The sequence below is a fragment of the Sus scrofa genome, chromosome X (genome assembly GCF_054392235.1).
Source record: "Sus scrofa isolate SSC_HxYL_T2T_F1_AM1 chromosome X, Sscrofa_HxYL_maternal_Yorkshire_Landrace_v2.0, whole genome shotgun sequence".
Lineage (NCBI taxonomy): Eukaryota > Metazoa > Chordata > Mammalia > Artiodactyla > Suidae > Sus > Sus scrofa.
The window spans coordinates 101211552-101236096 of NC_139401.1; the positions used below are offsets into that span (position 1 = coordinate 101211552).

Below are 24545 nucleotides of genomic sequence, written 5' to 3' on the forward strand. Positions count from 1 at the left end.
ATTTATTGCCTACTGTTCTTAGGATGAAGGTAAAACTTGTTACGTGGCCCCTAAGGCTTGAATGATCTGGCCCCTGCGTTGCTCTGCAGCCGCATCTCATAGCACTCTCTCCCACACCCCAACCCCAACCCCAGCCACACTGACTTTAGGTCCCTGGAACAGCAGGCAAGCTCATCCCTGTTTTTCTTGTATTTCTTTGTATTTCATTGTATTTCTTGTCCATGTACCTCACACACACACCCCGCCCGCTTCTAGAGCCTTAACTCTATTAAGCAAGGACTTTATCTTGCTCACTAGTACAGCACCTGCCATGTAATAGATGGTCAATACATATTTGCAGCGTGAATAAATAACAGATCAGGAACAGGAAAATGGGCAACTTCGACCTAGCCCAATGGCTCCAAGCACTACCTCAGCTCAGCAACATTGCTGGTGAGCTTTAAGATCCTCTGGTGAGATGAGATGGCCAGGAAATGCAGGCTGCTCACATATCAGAAAGCTGAAAGACTGGTTTGGCCAGGAGGAATAATAGCAAACCCCGCAGGTACTGAGGTACTAGCATGCAGTGGGCGTTGCGGTAGGCACTTTACTCATTTACTCTCCACAATAACCATATGAGATAATAATATCTCATACGGTTATTCCCATTTGACGCCGAGCAAACTGAGACCCACGAGATTCAGTAACTTGATTCAAGTGCAGGCAGTTTGAATGAAATCTCTCAGCTGTGTGGTGGAAGGGTGAGCATCCTCTCATTTCCTTGGGTTTTTTTTTTTTTTTTTTTTTTTGGAAATGCCCTGGGAGGGTCTCCGCTGTGCAATCTTATCGTCTTGAACCCAGCCCCGGAAAGCAGGAACGAGGTGGGCATGTGCTATGTTAGTGTCCCCACGGGGATGGAGCCACTTTGGTGATTGACAATATATATTAAAAAGCTGAGCGATTTTATACTTTCTTGATATTGAAATCTCTAAAACCATCAAATCTAAGCCAGCCTCAGCAAACTCAGAGGGAGTTGCAGTCACAAAGCAAATTTAACACCTCTTCCAATTTTTCTGACATCAAGTGGAGAACTTCCACTGACACGAGAATGGCATTAGCTTGAAGCTCTACAGGGCTGAAACCTCAGCTATTACAGGACTGGATTGCACCCCACACCTCCGCAGGGGATGAGAAATTGACACACGGGAAGAGGCAACTGACTAGGCAGGTTTTGCAGCCCTGACTATGCAAAAAGAGAATACAAAATAAAGCAAGAGAGAGAAAAAGCAGAGTGATCCTCCTCCTTAGGATGTTAGCCTGCTCATGGCATAATAGAAATGTTTCTTTTTTCTTATCTCACTTTTTTTTTTTTTTTTGGTGGCTCCTGTGGCATGCAGAAATTCCCAGGCCAGGAATCAAACCCAAGCCACAGCAATGACAACACTGTATCCTTAACCTTCTGAGCTGCCAGGGAACACCTATCCCGCTTTCTGGACTCCCTTAACAAAACACCAGTGTTTATTTATTCATTTATTTTTGTCTTTTTAGGTCCGAACCCGTGGCATAGAGAGGTTCCCAGGCTAGGGGTTGAATTGGAGCTGTAGCTACCAGCCTACGCCACAGCCACAGCGATGCAAGATCCATGGAACCGCATCTTCGACCTACACCACAGCTCTCGGCTACACCAGATCCTTAACCCACTGAGCAAGGCCAGGAATCAAACCTGCGTCCTCATGGATAGTAGTCGGGTTCATTAGGCACTGAGCCACAACTCGAATTCAAGATGAATGTTTAAAAGATAATTTGAAGTCAGTTTGCCTCTTCCTGCTCAGAACCAGGGTCACAAATTCTTGAGATATGTGTGGGGCTTTCGCTACATATTTTGTCAGAATCCTAGAACTAGAGAAAGGACCTAACAGACCATTTGGATCAACTTCTATAGATGGGGAGACTGAGGCTAAGAAAAGAATGGCTTGCTTTTATTTTCACCGTGTGTGTGTGTGTGTGTGTGTGTGTGTGTGTGTGTGTGTGTGTGTGTGTGTGTGTGTGTGTGTTAGATTATCCTCAGGAGCTGTTAAGGACAGAAATGGAACAACCTCCCTTGTGAAGGGGGAGGGGTGAAGAAAAATGTTAGAATTGATACAGTGTTTGATAAATAGCTAGTCGTTTGTCACATAGATACATACATATTGCAAACAACACCCCTCTCTGTGGCAGGAACAGAGGGGATGTTCTCAGAAGAGGGAGGGCCTCAGCCAAGGAGGCTAAAGGGAGGTCATTCATTCCTCCAGCCCCTTTCTGCCATGGCAAAGACTGGTGCAATCCACCACCTAGGTTTTCGGTGGGCTCACAGCAGTTTGCTTGGCAGAGACTTCCAAACACTGCTTCGCTCGTGGCTGGTGGCATTTAACCTCCGTGGGAGGGATGGTGCCTTTTCCTTTCATCATGGAATCCATTATTTTTCTTTGAAGTACAGTGCAGATCTTTTTTTTTTCTTTTTTAACAAATTGCACAGCAAAAATAGAAATGCAGCCAATCCCCCGTCCACCCCTGTGGAGGAGGTTGGGGGCAACCAGTCCCTCAGGCAGTGTGTATACAGAGTGTGCTCATTTCAGAAGCTCATGGTAAATCCTGGAGGGAGTGAGGGAGGCAGAAAGCACCAGCTGTCCTTCCTCTTCTGCCTTAAAGGGGGAGAGACTTGCAAGGGGGTGGAGCTGGGAACTCGGGAAAAAACCAGCCCAAGTGCCGTAGTAGATCCTGCCTGGGGAAGTCAGAGTGGACAGCTTGGCTCCGAACTTGCTGTGAGACCTTGGGTAAGTCACTTCCCCTCTTTGGATCTCTCTTTTTAAATCCTCTTCTGCCTCCCTGGATATCTGAAAGGCATAAATCTGGAGAAAATAAACACACATATGCTTTGGAACCAGCCAAACGCCATATAAGTACAGAGCATTCTTGTTGTTTTATGTCTGCTCCTTGCCCCCGGTGTTTGGACCCTGAAGTTGGATTGGTATAAGAACATCTAGGACAGAGCCAAGGTCTCTGGAACTACAAAGTGGGGAGGGTCAGAAGGGTCCGTAAGGGTGGGGACAGAGCCCTCCTGAGTCACAGCCCCACCCCGTCCTTAACCTCCCTCTGACTTTCAGAAGCTCTCTGAGCCTCAGTCTCCTCATCTATAAAGTGGGCTTGTTGTGAGAATTGAGTCAGTGAATGGAAAGCTCTTGTTCCTGCAGCACTGGTGTGAAGTAGGCATTTGATAATAATGACTGTTACTGATCTCATTTGCTTTCGTGTTCTAAGGACAACTGTGATTCCTTCATGCCAGCACATGGCTAGTCCTTGGTAAAAAATATAAATTCCTGAGCCTCACCCTGAAGAAACTCTGATCCCATAGATTTGGGATAGAGCACAAGGATATGTATTGAACAAGGATTCCAAGGGATTCTCTGATATGGGGCCAGATTTGGGAATCATTTGTTTAGAGCAGTGTTTTTCAAGCTGCCAATTATGACCTACTGCTCAGAAAATCAATTAAGTGGGTCGGGGCCAGGATTAAAACAAAATTTTTAAGGAGTTCCTGGTGGGGCTCAGTGGGTTAAGAACAGGACTAGTATCCATGAGGATGCAGGTTTGATCCCTGGTGTTGCTCAGTGGGTTAAGGATCTGGTGTTACTGAAGGCCATGGTATGGATCACAGATGAGGCTCAGATCTGGAGTTGCTGTGGCTGTGGCGTAGGCCAGCAGCTGCAGCTCCAATTCGATCCCTAGCCTGGGAACTTCCATATGCCGCAGGTGCAGCCATAAAGAAAAAAAATTAAAAAGGAATGGACTAGGAAATAGCTGTGTGCACCACACACACAGTAAGGCTAAGTATTGCTTCATGACATGTTTGTTGTATCCAGTAATATGTGTTATGTGGATGACAAATGTGTTTCTTACTGTAGATCATGGTCCAAAATGTTGGAAATACACTAGAGGATACAATCTTCCATTTGGAGACACTAGTATCCAGAGAAATCATTTCAGAAATCACCAGCCCAGACAAGAAATGGCCAACAAGCGAATGGAGCAGGATCCATTTCTCCTCCCCATCTCTCCCAGGCTGTGCTTGGGTCGACAGAGTTGGCTGTTCTCTAATTAGACTGAGTCCTAATACCATGTAATGGCTTTGGCCTGAGATGTAAGGGCAAGGTAGGGGGATTGCTACAGGTATCAGGCTAATTGCCTTGACCCCTGTTAGATGGAAAATGCATCTGGGTGGATTGGGGTGTTCAGTTGCTCTGGGTTAGTGAGCTGCTTTGTACACAGAGTTCCCTCTGCGCCTTCTTTCAGACTTTGATACTTATTTTACCATTTGAAACTCTTGTGTTGCCTTTGTGAAATTCACCTGGACCAACATCAGTATCTTTCACTCCTCATTTGCTATGTTGAGGGTATTAGCATCCCTAAACCTTTCTCCCATGAGCCCCATCTAAAGGGAGCAGCCACTCCCGGACTCCAGCACATTGTGATTGAGGGAGTAGCCCCACCTTGGCAGTGATGCTTTCTTTTTTTTTTAATTATTCAATGAACTTTATTACATTTATAGTTGTACAATGATCATCACAACCCAATTTTATAGCATTTCCATCCCAAACCCCCAGCCCACCCCCCCTCAACCTGTCTCATTTGGAAACCATAAATTTTTCTAAATCTGTGAGTCAGTATCTGTTCTGCAAAGAAGTTCATTGTGTCCTTGTTTTAGATTCCACATATAAGTGATAGCATATGAGGTTGGTGTCTCACCGTCTGACTAACTTCACTTAGAATGATAATTTCTAGGTCCATCCATGTTGCTAAACATGCCATTATTTCTTTCCTTTTAATGGCTGAGTAATATTCCATTGTGTGTATGTACCACATCTTCTTGATCCACTCCTCTGTCGATGGACATTTAGGTTGTTTCCATGTCTTGGCTATTGTATAGAGTGCTGCAGTGAACATTGGGGTACAAGTATCTTTTTGAGTTATGGTTTTCTCTGGATAGATGCCCAGGAGTGGGATTGCTGGATCCAATGGTGGTTCTATTTTTAGTTTTTTGAGGAATCTCCATACTGTTTTCCATAGTGGTTGCACCAATTTACATTCCCACCAACAGTGTGATAGGCTTCCTTTTTCTCCACACCCTCTCCAGCACTTCTTGTTTGTAGACTTTTTGAGGATGGCCATTCTGGCTGGTGTAAGGTGGTACCTCACAGTGGTTTCGATTTGCATTTCTCTAATAATGAGTGATGGTGAACATCTTTTCCTGTGTTTTTTGTCCATCTGTATGTCTTCTTTGGAGAACTGTCTGTTTAGATCTTCTGCCCATTTTTTGATGGGGGGCAGTGATGCTTTCTTAGATCACCTTCTATCAACTGTAGGCTTTGCAGGATCTGCTACGCCTACTACTTCAGAACTCCCTCTCTCCTTAACATCTTCCTTCTGCTGCTTATCACAACCCAACATACTATACTGCAAGGGATAAACAGATGACAGAAATAATCCCATTGTCCACATCATTTTTTTTCTAGAAAGATTGGAAGCCTTCACTTTGTGTGAAGTCTTCTAATTTTTTCTGTTTCATTTTTATTTTATATTGGCGTATACTTGGTTTACAATGCTGAGCTAGTTTCAGGTGTACAGCAAAGTGATTCAGTTATACATACACAGATATCCATTCTTTTTTAGATTCTTTTTCCATATAGGTTAATATAGAGTATAGAATAGTGTTCCCTGTACTATACAGTAGGTCCTTCTTGATTATCTATTTTATATATAGTAGTGTGCATGTGTTAATCCCAACCTCCAATTTTTATTTTTATTTATTTATTTATTTATTTATTTATTTATTGTCTTTTTTAGGGCTGCACCCGTGGCATATGGAGGTTCCCAGGCTAGGAGTTCATTCGGAGCTGTAGCTGCCGGCCTATGCCACAGCCACAGCAACACGGGATCCAAGCCCGGTCTGCCACCCATACCACAGCTCATGACAATGCCGGATCCTCAACCCATTGAGCGAGGCCAGGGATCGAACCCTCATCCTCATGGATGCTAATCGGGTTCGCTAAGCTGGGAACTATGACAGGAACTCCCCAACCTCCAATTTTTAAATGTTGCTAGGTCTTCTGGTTTTTCTAGAGATCTGGGAAATCTTCTGATTTTAAAGCATTGTCTACTGGATATAAAAAAAAAAATAAGCACTATTTGGGCCAAAGAAATACATTCATGGACCATATTTGGTCTGTGGATCACCAATTTGTCACCTCTGTCAGAGATTTGTGGACTGTAGGGGGTGCGAGAGGCCTTGTCAGCTGATATCTTCTAGTGAGAAAGTGCAGCCTCAGAGAGGTTAGGTACCTTCCCCATGGTCACACAGCTAGCTGGCAGCGGGAGTGGATCTTGAGCCCAGCTTTCTTGTCTGGCCCTCTCTCACATTCGCCCTGTGCCTGCTGGGCTGCCTCTCTTCTGCTAAGTGTTGAGCTACTATGCGCAGGGCAGGGGAAAGCATTCAGTTTAGTCCTGAGTGCCCTCCTCACAGAGGATATAACACAGTCATCACCACGCATCTGATAAGCCCCAGGCACTTCTCACCCCCGAGTGTATAAATTTACCTGCCTTCCCAATCTCAACCGTGGATATTGCCTCTTGGCGCTCTTTATTGCTTTTGCTCCAGTGATAGAATCAAGAGAAGGTCTTTATAGGAATATTATTAGCACTGCTCCCAGCCAGCGGTACCTTCCAGTAGAATCTGTGTGGTCTACGGTGACGAATCTGGGGCTCCAAATCTGGAGGGCTGGGCTAAATTCTCAGCTCTGTAACTTGAGACAACTTACTTAACCTCTCTGGCCTTCAATTTTTTTTTTTTTTTTTTTTTGTCTTTTTAGGGCTGCACCTGCGGCATATGGAGGCTCCCAGGCTAGGGGTCCAATGGGAGCTACGGCTGCCGGCCTACCCCACAGCCACAGCAAAGCGAGATCTGAGCCTCTTCTGCAACCTACACCACAGCTCACAGCAATGCCAGATCCTTAACCCACCAAGCGAGGCCAGGGTTTGAACCCTTGTCCTCATGGATGCTAGTCGGGTTCCTTAACCGCTGAGCCATGACGGGAACTCCTGGCCTTCATTTTTTCCTTAACTATAAACATGAGAAAAATAAGATCTTGCCTCTCAGAACTGCTATGAGGCAAAAGGGAGATAATATGCTTGAGAGCTGTTTGAAAAGAGAACATTTTACAACTCTGAGGGTAGAGTATCATGAAATCAGCAAAATAATTATCGAGTACCTACTGTGTGCAAACTAACAGACCATTAATTCAGGGCACACTCAGGAACTCAGGGCCTAGCTGCCTCCATGAGCTATAGCCTAACTGAAAAAAAAGGAGCAGAAGGAGCAGAAAGAGAGCCGGCACTGCAAAGCCAGAGATGAGCAGGCTGAATGAAAGGTACAGTCTCTCTTATTTCTAGTCTTAATTTTCTCAACAAACGACGTTTCAGATTTAAGAACCAGCTCTCAAAATGATAACAAGCAGTAGTACCTTAGTAGTAAGTTCTGGGGTGATTCTGTTTCTGTTTCTTAATTTCCCCAATTTTTGGTTATGTGATCATGTGACATTAATGATTACTTGGCCATGATAATTGTCATAGCTCACAGCTACCGAGTGCTTTCCACGTGCCTGGCACGTGGAAGACCTCTTTCGTTGAGAAAATTAAGACCGCATAATAAGAGAGACTGTGGTGGAAAGGGCTGATCACTGAAGGATTCCTGGAGGGAGTTGCATTTGAGCTGCGTTTGGAAAAAATTGGCAGCATTGTGTTGGCAGAGGAAGGAGGAAGGACATTCTAGAAAGGGGCAGCAGCGCAGGTAAGGGCTGACATTACGTGTGTTGGAGGCCTAATCTACGTAGAGTGGAGGGTTCAAGTAGTGACTGGTAGACGATTGCTTCCCCACTTGGCTGGAATGCAGACGAGAAGAGCAAAGCAGGTGTCTCATGAAACCAAAGCAGAGTTCAAGTGGGGCTGTGGGTGCTGTTGATTACATTCCGGGAGGGCCTAGTCCTGCGCCATGGTCATAATACTCTGAACATTGAAGGAGGTGATGTGGTTTAAACATTTAGCACAGTGCCCAATACATGATTAGAACTAAAGAAATGTCGGTTGTCATTACTTTTTTTTGTCTTTTTGCCATTTCTTGGGCCGCTCCCGCGGCATATGGAGGTTCCCAGGCTAGGGGTCGAATCAGAGCTGTAGCCGCCAGCCTACACCACAGCCACAGCAATGCAGGATCCAAGCCGCGTCTGCAACCTACACCACAGCTCACGGCAATGCTGGATCCTCAACCCACTGAGCGAGGCCGGGGATGGAACCCGCAACCTCATAGTTCCCAGTCGGATTCGTTAACCACTGAGCTACGATGGGCTCTCCAGTTGTCATTATTATCATCATCAATTTGCATCTTACGTTGACGTTGGGGCGGTGAGAACACGGGCTTTGAAGTCTGCCTGCTCTTAGTTGTGTTACCTTGGGCAAGCCATGCCGCCTCTCTGTTTCTCTGTTCTCTGGTCTTTAAAATGGGAATAATAAGCAAGGTCAACTGAAAGGGACTCTCGTGAGGATTAAATGAATTAATCCAAGTAGTGTGCTTAGCACAATGCCTGGCACGTGGAAAGCACTCGGTAGCTGTGAGCTATGACAATTATCATGGCCAAGTAATCATTAATGTCACATGATCACATAACCAAAAATTGGGGAAATTAAGAAATAGAAACAGAATCACCCCAGAACTTACTACTAAGGTACTACTGCTTGTTATCATTTTGAGAGCTGGTTCTTAAATCTGACACGTCGTTTGTTGAGAAAATTAAGACTTCAGAAAATGGCATGGACTTGAGCTGCAGTGGTCATTTCATTACGTATTTACTGAGCACCTACTATATGCCACCAATGTTCCAGGGGCGGACTTTCGACCAAAAACAGGATATGTATGATCCCTGATTCTAAGGTACTCAGAACCCAATAGAGCAAGATAGGAAAATAAAATAAAAGTATAAAAAAAATCTTAAGATAGGGTGATAAGGGTTCTGAAATGATAAGGAGTCGGGGTGGGGATGGGAAGGAAGCTTGCCCGGCCTACATTTTTTTTTTTTTGGTCTTTTTGTCTTTTTAGGGTCGCACCCGCAGCATACGGAGGTTCCCAGACTAGGGGTCTAATCAGAGCTATAGCTGCCGGCCTACGGCACAGCCACAGCAACATCAGATCTGAGCTGCATCTGTGACCTACACCACAGCTCACGGCAACACTGGATCCTTAACCCACTGAGAGAGGCCAGGGATCGAGCCCGCAACCTCATGGTTCCTAGTCAGATTCGTTTCTGCTGTGCCGTGATGGGAACTCCCTGTTTTTTGTTTTTCATTTTTGGCTGCGCACTCAGCATACAGAAGTTCCCGAGCCAGGGGTTGAACCTGTGCCATAGCAGTGACTGGAGCCATTGCAGTGGTAATGCCAGATCCTTAACCTGCTAGGCCACCAGGGGATTCCTCTACAGTTTTAAAGATGGAGGTCAGGGAAGGTGTCACTAATCTTTAAGTCCAGCCGTGAAGGAGGTGGAGGCGTGGGGCATGCAGTTATGTCAGGGAAGAGCATTCCAGGCAGAGAGCAGCAAGAGCAAAGTCCCCAAGTTAGGAGCATGCCTGGCATTGAAGAAACAGTCAGAGGAGTTCCCTGGTGGCCTAGCGGTTAAGGATCCAGCGTTATTACTGCTGTGACTTAGGTTTCATCTCTGGCCTGGGAACTTCTGCACCCCATGAGTGTGGCCAACAAAACACACACAAAAGTGAAAAAAGCCAACAAACAAAAATCAAAACAAAAGAAACAACCAAGAAGCCCATGTAGCAGGAGTGGAGTGAACAAGGGAAGGGTAATAGGATAGGTTGTCAGAGAGGTCACAGGGACCGTTGGTTTCGTTCTATAAAGGCCATTGTAATGACCACTACCTATAAGGAGTTCTCGTTGGAAAGCCACAGGAGGATCTTGTCCAGGGAGGGACCTGATCTGATTAATATCTGACGTTTGGCCATACTCTCAGCAGTGGGTTTTGCCCACATAGGCCTGGGACAGCAATAAGCAAGAGGGGGCCGCCTCAGTAGTTCCTGCCTGGCTGTCCTCACCGCCCTGTAGATTGCAGAGAGAGGGCTCATTGGTGCAGAGGAGGACATGGAGCATAGGAGAAGGATGTGATCTCCTAGAGCTGAAAGGGACCTGGTTAATGTGATTCTGCCGCCTGGCATCTGTTCATCCAGCTTTGGCTTCAAATAACACTCACTGCCTCACCCCGGCCGGCTTAGCCTCTTGCAGGACCCTCCCAAGGTCAGAAAGCTCTTTGACAAGGGTTCCTGAAAAACCTGCCTCTTTGCTACCACTAGGTGGCAGTAGTCCTAGCTCTGTCACCTGAGCAACCCAGACGATGTGCGTGCCTTCCAGAGGAAAACACTTTTGAGATTTGAAAGCAGGTGGTTATCTTACATATATATATCCCTGGATGTTTCTATTTTTTATGCCCCACGTCTCTGGTCCCTTCAAGAACCACTTCTGTGAGGGGATGATTTCCAGCCCCTTTGTCAAATTTCGTGACCCCCCTCTGAAGGTGTTCCACTTTCTCAATGACCCCCTTAAAATGTGGTATGTAGAATGGAAAGAGAAACCCCAGGAAAGAACAGCAGGATGACAGTGTGACAATTATGTTCTGGGATCTAGAAATCATGCTTTCATTAAGACAACATAAAACTGTGTTCTGTTTTTAGCAACTAAATAATGTAGCTACTAGTGGCTCAAAGTATACTGTGGGTCAACTCAAACCCCTAGATCTTTTTTTTTTTTTTTTTTGCATTGTTTGTTTTTATATAACCTGCTGCCTGAGCTGTGCTTCTCTTACTCTGGCTTAAGAAAATAGGCTTTTAAAGTTTTTATCGAGGGTTTTTTCTTTATCTTATAAATTTCACCTTATTTTTTTTTTTAATTTTAGCCTAGTCCCCCAGCCCATCTGAGTTCATTTTGAATCTCAACTTTGTTCTTCACCATATTTGATAATCCCTGCCAGCTTTGGGTCATCTTCAGACGTGGTAAGTACATTTTCTGTGTCATCTAAGTTATTAGTAAAAGTGGGAGAGCCCTGTGGCCTTTCTCTGGTGGCTTTTCTGCTGACTGCCACCTATGCTTTGTGTAAAATTCTTTGATCAATTGCCAGTGCATTTGACTTGGGGTATGACCTGGTTAATACATTGCTGCCTTATCTTCGTTCATTCCTGAGAAAGTTATGAGACAATTTCAGAGGCACTGCTGAATCCACAATACGTTATGGTTACGAAGGACGGGATGGATGAAGGACGATCTTTTGTTTTGTAAAATGGAAACTGTTGTACTTTTTATCTAATTATGAACGTAATGCAGACTTGTTGTAAAGGTTAACAGCATACAAAACTATGTGAATTAGAAAGTAAAAGTCCCTCTGTAATTCTTTGGGCTGACAACCCACTAGATAACTGTGGTTAATGGTTTTGCTCATTCATAAACACAGATCTGTGATTCAAATCGAATTGTACTGTAAGAATGTTCTGTGACCGGCTTCTTTGTACTTACAATCTTTGGGAAACATCTTTCCTTGTCAGAATACATAGATTTACATCCTTTCTTATCAACAACATAGTGTTCTCTTCTGTGGATGTTTAGTCACTTATCTCATCAATCCCGTATTGATGGACATTGAGACATTGGCACATTTTTGCAGTTGCAAGCAGTGTGGCACGATCAACTTTCTTTGCTGGTTTGAGATGTTATGTCAGGTGGTGGGTATTGGCTCTACTGGATTCCCCATCCCTTGGGGATCTTGTTTTCAGTGTTCTAAATGCCAAAGGCTGCTCTTACCAAAGATAGAAGAACTAGAAGAGGGAGCTGCCAGTGCCCAACTCATCATGTTTTGAGCTTGAGATCAAAACCTTGTCCTCCCTCAAAGTGGAGTTACAGCTGTTTGAACTCTTGGGGGCCTTAGGATAAGCAAGAATCAAGGCACCTGAAGATCAAGTCCTGAGAGAGAGAGAGGCTCCATGGGAGGATCAGGCACTGGTTGGCAAAGATGAGGTGATTAGGAGCAAGAAAAAGACGGAGACCTTCCTTGCCGTTGAGCCACTCTTCCCCATCGCACACTCTCAGCTCTGCCAGGTTAGGCCACTTGCTGGGCCCTTCTTTCTGATCTTCACACCTTTCCTCCTCCATGGGGGGGGGGGGTCTTCCTCCCTGCACACATCTACCTCCCCAGAACAAGGTAGGAATCACCTACTCTGAACTTCCAGAACACTTCAAGAGCATGGGCTTGAGAGAAGAACCCGTGTTTGAATAGCAGAGCTGTACGTGCCCAACTCCATGATCTTATATAAGCCATGTATCCTTTCTGGGCCTAATTATCCTCATCTATAGAATGAAGATAAGGCTATATAACATATTTCAAAACACCTAACTCAATGCCTGGCTGATATGAAGCACTTTATAAATGTTAGCTGCTGTTATCATCATGGGTGATCATATTACCTATTCCATAGAGTTATGAAGATTAAGTGAGAACATACATAAAACACCCAACACAGTGCTCCACATAAGTTGAGAGTTAAATGTTTTTTTAACTTTTTTTTTTTTTTTTGCCTTTTGTCTGTTTAGGGCCGCACCCTTGGCATATGGAGATTCCCAGGCTAGGGATCTAATTGGAGCTACAGCTGCTGGCCTACACCACAGCCACAGCCATAGAAATGCCAGATCTGAGCTGCGTCTGTGACCTACACCACAGCTTACGGCAACGCCAGATCCTTCACCCACTGAGTGAGGCCAGGGATCAAACCTGCAACCTCATGGCTCCTAGTTGGATTCATTTCTGCTGTGCCACGATGGGAACTCCTTTTTTTTTAAACTTTTTAAAATGATTTTTATTTTTTCCATTATAGTTGGTTTCCAGTGTTTGTCAATTATCTTCTGTCCAGCAAAGTGAGCCACTCACACACACATATATATATACATTGTTTTTCTCACATTATCCTGCTCCATCATAAGTGACTAGACATAGTTCCCTGTGCTATACAGCAGGATCTCATTGCTTATCCATTCCAAAGGCAATAGTTTGCATCTGTTAACCCCAGACTCCCAGTCCCTCCCACTCCCTCTCCCTCCTGAGAGTTAAATAAATGACAGCGATGACTGATTATATTTGTATCTCCCTTTGGATACTCACCTCATTATATCTTGAGTTTTTTCTATTTGTGTTCATGTCTTGATCTCCTCCTCTAATTTATAAGCTCCCTTGAGAGCAGAGTTCACTCTCTCTCTTTCTTTCTCTTTTCTTTCCCCCTGCCCACACCAACTAGAAAGCATAAAAGACCCAGTGCTAGGGATTAGTGGGGCTTTTTAACATTTGGATCAATGTGGAGTTCCCTGGTGGCTCAGCAGGTTAAGGATCTGGTGTTGTCACTGCCGGTCGGGTGGCTCAGGTCACTGCTGTGGGACAGGTTTGATCCCTGGCCTGGGAACTTCTGCATGCTACAGGTAGGGCCCAAAATTTAAAAAAAAAAAAAAAGGAAAAAGGAAAATTTAGATGAAAGAGTGCTCCCATCAATTATTTATTTATTTATTTAAATTTATTTTTTATTTTATATTGGAGTGCAGTTGATTTACAATTGCCATCACATTTTTTTTTTCTTGTAATTTCTTGGGCTGCTTCCACGGCATATGGAGATTCCCAGGCTAGGGGTCTAATTGGAGCCGTAGCCACCAGTCTACGCCAGAGCCACAGCAACACCAGATCCGAGCCACGTCTGCAACCCATACCACAGCTCACGGCAACGCTGGATCGTTAACCCACTGAGCAAGGGCAGGGACCGAACCTGCAACCTCATGGTTCCTAGTCGGATTCATTAACCACTGCGCCATGACGGGAACTCCTGCCATCACATTTTTAAATCTCTTTATCATCATGTTGTTAGAAAGCATCTTTTCCATTAACTGATCAGCAGGGCCTTATCTCTAGGGCAGGGCAGGATATACATACTCCAATCCCTGAGCCACTGATCCCAGAATTAGCAATTTACAGAATCTTAGTTTTGGAAATGTTTCCAGAGAACAATGGCCTTGAGTGTGTGTTTATCTGAGCAGAATAGATTTGTGTGTCACTCTCCGGCTTCTGCTGTCTAAATGGAAAGAGACATTAGGCACCAGCTTAGCTTAAGCCACCATGAAATCTCTCCTGAGTTGTTTCCCTACTTTCACTCATGCCTTCCACAGAGCAGCAAGAGCAATATTTAGAAAAATAGCAGAAACAAATCTGACTAGGAACCATAAGGTTGCAGGTTCGATCCCTGGCCTTGCTCAGAGGGCTAAGGATCTGGCATTGCTGTGGCTTTGGCGTAGGCCAGGAGCTGTAGCTCTGATTCAACCTCTAGCCTGGGAACCTCCATATGCCGTGGGTGCAGCCCTAAAAAAGCAAAAAAAGAAAAATAGCAGATCAGGTCACATCATTCCTCTCCTCAGAACCCTTTAATGGCTCTTAACTAACGTAGTACAATGTCCAGTTTCCTTCCTATGGTCTGCAAGGCCCTGCATAAGCTGGCCCCTGTGTATCTCTCCGAATTGATCTTGTTTCACTCTTCCCCTTGCCTGCTCTGCACCACCCACAAACTGGCCTTCTGTTGTGAGAACACACCACGCTCGTTCCTGCTTCAGTGCCTTTGTTCTCATTCTCATGTTCTCCGCCTGCTACCGGGAATTGAATCCCACCTGTGCCCCAACTTCCCCACGCTTCCTTTTGTCGTTCAGATTTCCGGTTAATGATATACCTCAGAGTGGTATCATGCATTAGGCTTTCCCTGTAGACCCTGGCTCAAGTGGATTCCCGTTGGTTCATGTCCCCTCTGATAATGTCAATCTCATTGATTCTCAGCCTTCATTTCACATTAGAAATCACTTGGAGGACATTCAAGAAAAGGGCCAGGCCCCTTCTAGACCAAATACATCAGAATCTCTAGGGATGAGGCCCAAGTTATCTATCTGAATATTCAAATGTTCCTCCAGTGATTGTTTTTTAGGGTAATCACTCTTTTTAAAAAAATTATTAGAGCGTAGTTGATTTACAGTGTTGTGCCAATTTCTGCTGTACAGCAAAGTGATCCAGTCTCACACACACACACACACACACACACACGCACACATATACATTCTTTTTCTCATATTATCTTCTATCATGGTTTATCCCTAGAGACTGGATATAGTTCCCTTGCCTCCAATGATTTTAATGTGAAGCCAAGGTTGGCACCTGCTGTTCTAATTTATCAGCTTGTCTATTTTCTTCTTAGTGCTTATCAAAAACTATAATTATTTTGCTTATTTCATTCATTTATTCAACAAATATTTATTGAGCCCCTACCATGTGCCCAGCGCTACTCGAAACACAAAGCTTAAAATAGTAAATACCATAAACACAAATCCTAACATTTATGAAATGTCCATTCTAATATGGAATACAAACAAGATATATATAGAGAGATACAGATATAGAGATAGCGCTACATCTTTATATATCTCTAGCTCTATCTATCTATATATGCATATAGTTATAGATTGAGTGTTTATGCACCCCCCCCCAATTCACATATTAAAGCCCTAACCTCCAACTGGATGATATTTAGAGATGGGGCTTTAGAGAGGTAATTAGCATTAGATAAGGCAATGAGAGTGAAGCCCTGGTCTCCTGAGATTTGTTTCTTTATAAGAAGAAATGCCAGAGAACTTGCTCTTTCCCCCGTTCCATTCCCCTCTCCTTCCACATGTAAGAAGAGGTCCTAGCAGCCACCTACCAGGCAAGAGAAGTGGCCTTAGAATGAAAGCTACCTTGCTGTCACCTTGATCTTGGACTGCCCAGCCTCCAAAAGTGTGAGAAATACATTTCTGTTGTTTAAGCCACCCTGTGTATGGTATTTTGTTATGGAAGCCCGAGCTGTCCTCAGCTATCTGAATGTAGAGCATTCAAGGCAGAGAAAAAGTAAGCGCAAAAGCCCTGAGGCTGGATCCGACCTGGAGTGTTTGAGAAACACAAGCAGTCAGGTGTGGTGGGAGAGTTGAGCACAAGGGGCAGAGTGGTAGGAGATAAATTCAGAGAAGTGATGGGGCATGATATCATGTGCAGACTTAAAGGTTATTATCCATATGGGAAGATGGGGGGAAATGTTTAAGATTTTTTTTTTATATATTAAAAATTTTTTTAATTAAAAAATTTTTTTTAATTTTAAAAAATTTTAAAAAAGGTTATTGTGAGAATTTTGGCTTTTCCTCTGAGTAAAAAGTGGTATGTATCATTAAAGAATTTCTGACAGAGAGGTAACACAAATTGACTTCCATTTTAATAGGCTCACTCTATCTGCTATGTTGAGAATAAACTAAGGGGGGAAATGGCGGGAGCAGCAGCAATAATCCAGGTGACTAGGAACCATGAGGTTGCAAGTTCGATCCCTGGCCTTGCTCAGTGGGTTAAGGATCTGGTGTTGCCACGAGCTGTGGTGTAGATTGCAGATGTGGCTCGGATCCCGAGTTGCTGTGGCTCTGGTGTAGGCCGGCGGCTACAGCTCTGATTAGACCCCTAGCCTGGGAACCTCCATATACCGTGGGTGCGGCCCTAGAAAAGGCAAAAAGACAAAAAACAAACAAACAAACAAACAAAAAAACCAAAAACCACAAAACAAATATGGAGTTCGTAGGAGAGGTCATTCCTTGCGATAGAACTTTGGGGGCCATGAGGTTGGATGAAATCACCTAAAGAGTAAATTCAGGTCGAAAAAAAAGAAGGGGTCCAAGAACTGTGACCTAAAGCTTCCCAAAGTCTAGAGGTTGAGTCAGAGAGCCAGCAGCAAAGGGCCCTGAGAAGAGACAGCCAGAGTAGCAGAAAGAAAACCAACAGAATGGGGTTTCCTGGAAGCCAGGAGAAGAAAGTCACTCAAGGAAGAGCGTGGTCATTATGCCAAACACTGCAGAGAGCTCCAGGAAGTGGAGGAAGGAGAAATGACCGTGGGGTTTATTTATTTATTTATTTTTGTCTTTGCCTTTTTAGGGCTGCACTTGCAGCATATGGAGGTTCCCAGGGTAGGGGTCTAATTGGAGCTACAGCTTCTGGCTTATGCCACAGCCACAGTAACACCAGATCCGAGCCGCATCTGCGACCTACATCACAGCTCACAGCAACGCTGGATCCTTAACCCACTGAGTGAGACCAGGGATCGAACCCACAACTTCATGGTTCCTAGTCGGATTCGTTTCTGCTGCGCCACAATGGGAACTCTGACCGTGGGGTTTTGTAACATGGAGGTTACTGTTGATCTTGATCAGAATGGTGATTAGAGTGAGTTCAAGAGGGAGTGGAAGGGGAGAATTTGGAGACAGTGAGTGTAAGCCATTGCTTCAAAGTTTTGGTATAAAGAAGAGGGCAGCAATGGGGCAGTAGCAGTATCTAGAGAGGAGATTAGGATTGAGAGAGGGTTTTATTAATTTTGGCAGGATGACAGAAATAATATTCCTTTTAAAATCGAAGTATCATTGATTTACAGTGTTTCCTCAGGTTCTATTGTACAGCAAAGTGACCCGATCACTCACAGTTTCCTGTGCTGTACAGTAGGGCCCCATTACTCCTCCATTCCAAATGTAACAGTTTGCATCCCCAAACCCCAAACTCCCCATCCATCCTACTCCCTCCTCCTCTGCCCTGGGAACCACAAGTCTGCTCTCCTTGGCTGTGATCTGTTTCTGTTTTGTAGCTAGGATCATCCGTGCTATAGTTTAGATTCCACAGATAAGTGATATCATGTGGTATCTGTCTCTGTCTTTCTGGCTTCCTTCACTTAGTATGAGAATCCTTCTAGTTCCATCCATGTTGCTGCAAATGGCATTAGTTTGTCTTTTTTATGGCTGAGTAGTATTCCATTGTATATATTCTAATGAGAATGATACACATTAGACTGTAAGTTCCTTGAGGGCAGAGACTTTGTCTCAAACATCCCCGTCTCCTTCCACACTGCCTAGCACAGAGTAGTCATTCAGCAAATGTTATTGACTATGTCAGTGATCCAGTGATTGAAGGAATCATTGAAAGTAAGCATCAGGGTTGAGTAAGAAGTAATAGCAGGATGAAGTGGCAGGTGAATCGGGTAGCACCTGACTTGAGTTCCAGCCATTCCTGCCACACTCCTGGCACCCCGAGCTTTACCCCAGGGCCAGACAGCCTAAGTGTGGGTTGGTGTGCTACAACTCTCTTTGCCCAGAGGGCATGCTGTATCTCTGCAGTCATCCGTTCCCGGGAGCAGACAGGCTCTGGGACTGTAAGAACTGGGCATGGCCAGACAAGACCCCAAAGCTCAGGAACGTGCCCAGAGAGAAAGCCCTCCGTGTCATCGCTGTTCTCTGGGCGTGGTCTGTCTTTGGCCCGGGGCACATGTGACACTTGGGCCACACTGCCATCCCAGTCTGCCCCTGCTGGCTGGAGGGTGATTATTAACCTCCTGTGGCCCATGCTGCCAAGAAGCCTTAAACCTGGCTCCTCCCAGGTGCTGCAGTTGTGCATTCCCCACACTGTAAGGTGATGGGTCGGTTTTCCCATGGTGCCTTTGACTCAGCTGTTGCTGGAAAGATGGCATGGCCCAGAGCCAGGCTAGCACAGAAGAGGCACTTTTGAATGAAGGAACCCTTTGGGACTCTGGGAATTGACCCAAAGGGTGAGCAAAGAATGCTTCTTTTCCCATGCCTTCCCTGTCATCTCCTTCTATGCCTAGACACAGTCCCGTACAGGGACACAGCCAGGGGCAAGAAGGATGGGAAAGCCCCCATAGTTAGTTGGCAGCACCCCAGATAGCTCTTTTCTAACTCCTCACCTGACAATGCAAAGATTCCACCACTGCGTCAGGTCTTAGGAATCCAAAAAGTTGATTTCAACCTGCATTGCCCTAAGACTTGAGCTGGACCACGTCCTGTGTCTTTTCTCAAAGTTGTTACTATAATAATAAAAACCACCACCACCACTGCTACTACTAATTGCAGCTGACGCATACGGAGCACGCATGGTCTGTTCTTATCCTCACTGCAGCCCTGTGAGGCAAATGCTGTTATTGTCTCTGTTGGACAGAAGAGGTTCAAGCTATGAAGGCAAAGAGTCGCGATTTAAGCCCAGTTCTGTCTCATGACAGAATCACACCTGATGTGGCTCTCCATTACAGCATCAATGTGCCCTTTGAAAAATGTAAACCAGGAGTTCCCATTGTGGCTCAGCGGAAATGAATCCAACTAGTATCCCTGAGGACGCAGGTTTGATCCCTGGGCTCGCTCAGTGGGTCAGGGATCCAGCGTTGCCATGAGCTGTGGTATAGGTCACAGACACGGCTCGGATCCCGAGTTGCTGTGGCCATGGTGTAGGCTGACAGCTCTGGCTACGATTTAACCCCTAGCCTGGGAGCTTCCATATGTCCCAGCTGCGGCCCTGATAAGCAAAAAAAAAAAAAGTAAATCAGATAATATCCTCCCTTGGCTTGCCAGTCTCCAGTGGCTTTCCAGCACACTTAGAAAAAAATCTGACTTTGTTTCTGGGCCATCAAGGCCTGGCAGAACCCAGCTCTTTACCTTCCTCCTCAGCCTTGGCTAGTTCTCCTCTTCCCCCGCCCCTGTAAATCCTGTGCCCCAGGCTCTGCAGCAGTGGCAGGGCTCTGCTTTGGGTATGCATGGTAGGCCGGCTTGAATGCTTGCCCCTGCTATGGTGCTGCTTCCCCTGGAAAATACTCTCTATGGTTCACACAGCCATCCCAGCAGTCCTCCTGCTGTAAGGTGCAGGCTGCCTGTGATTGTTGGTGCAGCCATTGTTCCATATGGACAATTGCTGGGCTGGTCTTAGTACTTGGAAGATCCTGGAAGGTTGAGAGTACCCCAGATCCTGGCCAGCACCGAGGAGAATGTGATGCTCAGAGGTAACTCTCAAGCTGCCATCCTCATTCTGTCACTGCCGGCATTGCTGAGACTCTTCTGGGTGTCTGGGGGCTGGGCACAGAAACGGCGCTGGCCTAGGCACCCTAGGACCCGTATCTTCCTCCAGCCCTCTCACTCATTCGCTTAGGAGACCTTAGATGAATCCTTTCACTTTTCTAAGCCTCGATTTCTTTATCACTCAGCAAAAGTAATAGTCTCTGTCCCTAAGGGATCGCTTTGACTATCTAATAATGTGACTTACGGCATAGTGTTCTGGAAAGAAGAGGAATTTATGTAATATTGCCTATTGAGTGCTTACTATATTTCAGAGACTGCTCTAAGCTTCTCACACGGATTACTTCCATCAGTCCTCAGAAAAACCCTATTCTATTAATATTAACACTGTCTCCACTTTATAGATGAGAAAAATGAGGCATGGAGAGGTTAAGAGGTTGGTTCATCACTTCCTAGCTAGGAAGTGTCAGAACCAGATTGTGAATCCAGGCAGTCTGGCTTTAGAACCCATAGACTGAACCGCTTACCTACACATGTGAGGTAATGGTTTTTTTGTTGTTGTTTTTTTTTTTGTTTTTTGTTTTTGTTTTTTGTCTTTTTGGGGCCACACCTGCGGCATATGGAGGTTCCCAGGCTAGGGGTCAAATCCGGAGCTGTAGCCGCCGGCCTACACTAAGCCACAGCCATATAGCTATTGGGATCTGAGCTGCATGTGCGACCTACACCACAGCTCACAGCAACGCCAGATCCTTAACCCACTGAGCGAGACCAGGGATTGAACCCGCATCCTCATGGATGCTAGTTGGGTTCATTAACTCCTAAGCCATGATGGGAACTCCCAGAGGTAATGGGTTTTATTTGGGGCATGTCTTAGTCTGTTCCAGTGGCTATAACAGAATACCATAGACTAGGTGGCTTATAAATATAGGAATTTAATTTTTTTTTGCAGTTCTGGAGGCTGGGAAATCCAGGATCAAAGTGCCAGCAGATTTGGTGTCTGGCGAGGCCCTCTGCCTGGTAGATGTATATAGGTGGCCATCTTCTCAGTATGACCTCACATGGCCCAGGGGGACAAAGGAGCTCTGTGGGCCCCCTTTCATAAGGACACTAATCCGTTTGTGAGCAGCTCCACCCTCATAACCTAATCACCTCACAGAGGCTCCACCTCCAAATACCATCACACTGGGGATTAGATTTCAACATATGAATTTGAAGGGGATGCAAACCTTCAGTCTATAGCAGGCAGGAGATTATTATTTTTTTCTAAGGTAAAAAATAATTTTTGGAAGTTCCCATTGTGGCTTAGCGGGTTAAGAAACTGACTAGTATGCATGAGGATGTGGGTTTGATCCCTGGCCTCACTCAGTGGGTTAAGGATCCAGAGTTGCCACAAGCTACGGTGTAGGTCGCAGATGTGGCTCAGATCCCGCGTTGCTGTGGCTGTGATAGGCCAGCAGCTGTAGCTCCGATTCGACCCCTAACCTGGGAACCTCCATATGCCACAGGTGCAGTCCTAAAAAAAAAATTGATAATTTTTGCTACCATTTTGTCCAGGTGTTATATCATTTTTCCTGTCACTGAGCTCCAGGCTCCTGGGGTTCCTTCACTTGTTATTGTTTAGCTTTGTGGTAGGGGAACCTCACCCCACCCCACATTCTCTACTTCCTCTTTCTCAAAGCCATGGGCTGTTCTCAACAAATGTGAAATTCCATGGAACACAATCTTCCTGTGTCCAGAGAGGACTGTGGGTTCCTGGGGGTCTGATCCCTCTGTGTCTTCATGAGTACTGAGCATCTTCTATGTGTCAGAGCCTGTCCTAGTCACTTGGGGATACAATCCAGGGAACAGTCCAAACCCCCACCTTGTCTGACCTCCCTTCAGCAGTATTCCGGCCCCAAACACACAACCTTAATCTAACTGTGAGATAACATCAGACCAGCCTCGGTTGAAGGAAACTCTACAAAGTAATTGACCTGGCCTTGTCAAATTGTCAAGGTCATGAAAGACAAAGGCTGAGGAACTGTCACAGATTAGAGGATGCTAAGGAGCCAAGACAACAAATGCAATATGAGATCCTGAATTGGATCCTGGGCTAGAAAAAGGACATTAGTGGAAAAACGGGGGAAATTTGAATGAGATCTGTAGATTAGTTAATAGTATTATATCAGTATTAATTTCCTGGTTTCCATACTGTTACCATTATCATGTAAGGTGTATAATATTAGGGGAAGCTGGGTGAATGGTCTATGGCAGCTCTCTGCGCTATGATTACAATTTTCCTGTAAAGTCTAACCTTATTTCAGGCAGTCTGAAAGCAAGCTGGCGGACACAGGAAAATGATAAATGCCAAAGGATATGGGAAGGGCGTTGACAGTATCTGCTCTACTTCCTGAGTCACAGTGTCCTCATCTGTAAATTAGACCCAATAATAATGTATCTCAAAAAATTTGTATAAGAATCTGCTTTTGAAGTATTATAAAAATGCAAGCTATAAATATTTGGTTTTGTGATAGAAGCTACAACAGAAATAAAAATATCATCACTCTATCCTCTAGTAAAAATATATATATATATTTTTTGTCTTTTTAGGGCCGAACCTGCAGCATATGGAGGTTCCCAGGCTAGGTAGGGGTCTAGTCGGAGATGCAGCTGCCGGCCTACGCCAGAGCCACACCAACTCAGGATCCGAGCCGCGTCTGCGACCTACACCACAGCTCAAGGCAACGTCAGATTCTTAACCCACTGAGCAAGGCCAGGGATCGAACCCACAACCTCATGGTTCCTAGTCGGATTCGTTAACCACTGAGCCACGATGGGAACCTCTAGGAAAAAGATTTTTTAACAAAATTAATTCAAAATAAAAAGTTAAAAATATTGGAGTTCCCTGGTGGCTTAGCAGGCTAAGGATCCAGCATTGTCACTCCTGTGGCTCGGGTTCGATCCCTGACCTGAGAACTTCCGCTTGCCAGAGACGCAGCCAAAACAGAAATTTCCTGCCTTCCTGGGGCTTACTTTTCAGTAGAGAGAGGGTGGAGGAGGGAATAATAAAGCAAATGGGAAATTAGTATATTAGGAGAAAATGGGTGCTATGGAGAGAAATAAAGTAAGAAAAGTAAATAGGGTGCAAGAGAAGGGCAGTTTAAAATAGGATGGTTATGGCAGTTCCTGTTGTGGCACAGGGGAAACGAATCTGACTAGGAACCATGAGGTTGCAGGTTTGATCCCTGGCCTCGCTCAGGGGGTTAAGGATCCGGCGTTGCTTTGAGCTGTGGTGTAGGTCACAGATGCGGCTCGGATCTGGCCTTCCTGTGGCTGTGGCGTAGGCCAGCAGCTACAGCTCCGATTGGACCCCTCGCCTGGGAACCTCCACATGCTGCGGGTGAGGCCCTAAAAAGGCAAAAGACAAAAAATAAAAAATAAGTAAAAAATAAAAAAACATAAAATAGGATGGGTATGGCAGTTCCTGTTGTGGCTCAGCAGAGACTAATCTGACTAGTATCCATGAAGATGCGGGTTTGATCCCTGGCCTTTCTCAGTGGGTTAAGGATCTGGTGTTGCCATGAGCTGTGCTGTAGGTTGCAGACATGGCTGGAATCTCACCGTGGCTGTGCCATAGGCCGGCAGCTGCAGTTCCAATTAGACCTCTAGCCTGGAAACTTCCATATGCTGCAGGTGAGGCCCTAAAAAGCCCCCCCACCCCCCAAGATGGATGGTTATGGAAGGTCTCACTGAGAAGGTGACATCTGAATAAAGACTTTAAAGAAGAGAGGGGGCAAGAGCCCTAAGAAGGAGTGTACAGTCAGGGGAGGACAGCAAGTGCAAAGGCCCTGAGGCCTGACCAGTTTAAGGATCAGCTCTGGTGTGATTAGAACAGAACTGAGCAAGGTCAGTTTCCCTCATGCTGTGAAGGAAGGAAATGGAAGGAAATTGGCCATAGGGCAAGCCTCAGGTAGTCACACAATAGGCACCAAATAGAGGACCTGCCATTGTCCTCTGTTTCCAGCAGAGTCACCGATGACAGATGCCAGAACCATGAAGGGAAAGAACAGAGCAGGGGTCACTGAAGTCTAGATTGTCTGTCCAATCTTTGGTGAAAAAACAAATAATTATTAGGCACCATCACAACTTTTTGAGTCTCCTGTGCTCGATTCCTCTCTGATCATTGAACTCTAGTTAACGCTGAATGTGGCAGTAATACCACAGCCCATGCCATCTTCATGATTTTGCCTTAATGATGAGTATAATTGGTAGCATAGAAGGAGGGGTTTTTCTTGGCCTGATAAGTGGAATTGATGGAAAATCCAGAGCATCTTTCTGGTTTGGTTTATGTTTATTATCAAAAGTCCTTACCCAAGTAGCAGCATTTGGATATTTGGGGCCAAGGGGTGCCTGCACTAAACAGAATTCAGGCAATGATGCTGCATGAGAAGTAGCCCCCGGCCTGATGTGTACCCGCAGAAGATGGGCTGAATAACAGAAGAAACTAGAGGCACAGCGAGGCGCAGAGACTTGC

At 45.3% G+C, this 24545-nt stretch overlaps 1 protein-coding gene across 10 annotated transcripts in view; it reads left to right on the plus strand.

The window, feature by feature from the left end:
- Positions 1-24545, plus strand: part of PAK3 (p21 (RAC1) activated kinase 3) — a 299369-nt gene that overhangs the window by 48709 nt on the left and 226115 nt on the right. For 6 of the 10 annotated variants that reach the window (XR_014835535.1, XM_085008202.1, XM_085008204.1 and 3 more), the window contains exon 2: positions 11016-11112. The gene's annotated coding sequence lies outside the window, so the exon portion shown is untranslated. Of the gene's footprint in view, positions 1-2531; positions 2793-11015; positions 11113-24545 lie in introns of those variants that run through there. The other 4 variants (XR_014835534.1, XM_085008191.1, XM_085008203.1 and 1 more) reach the window with 3 other exon arrangements.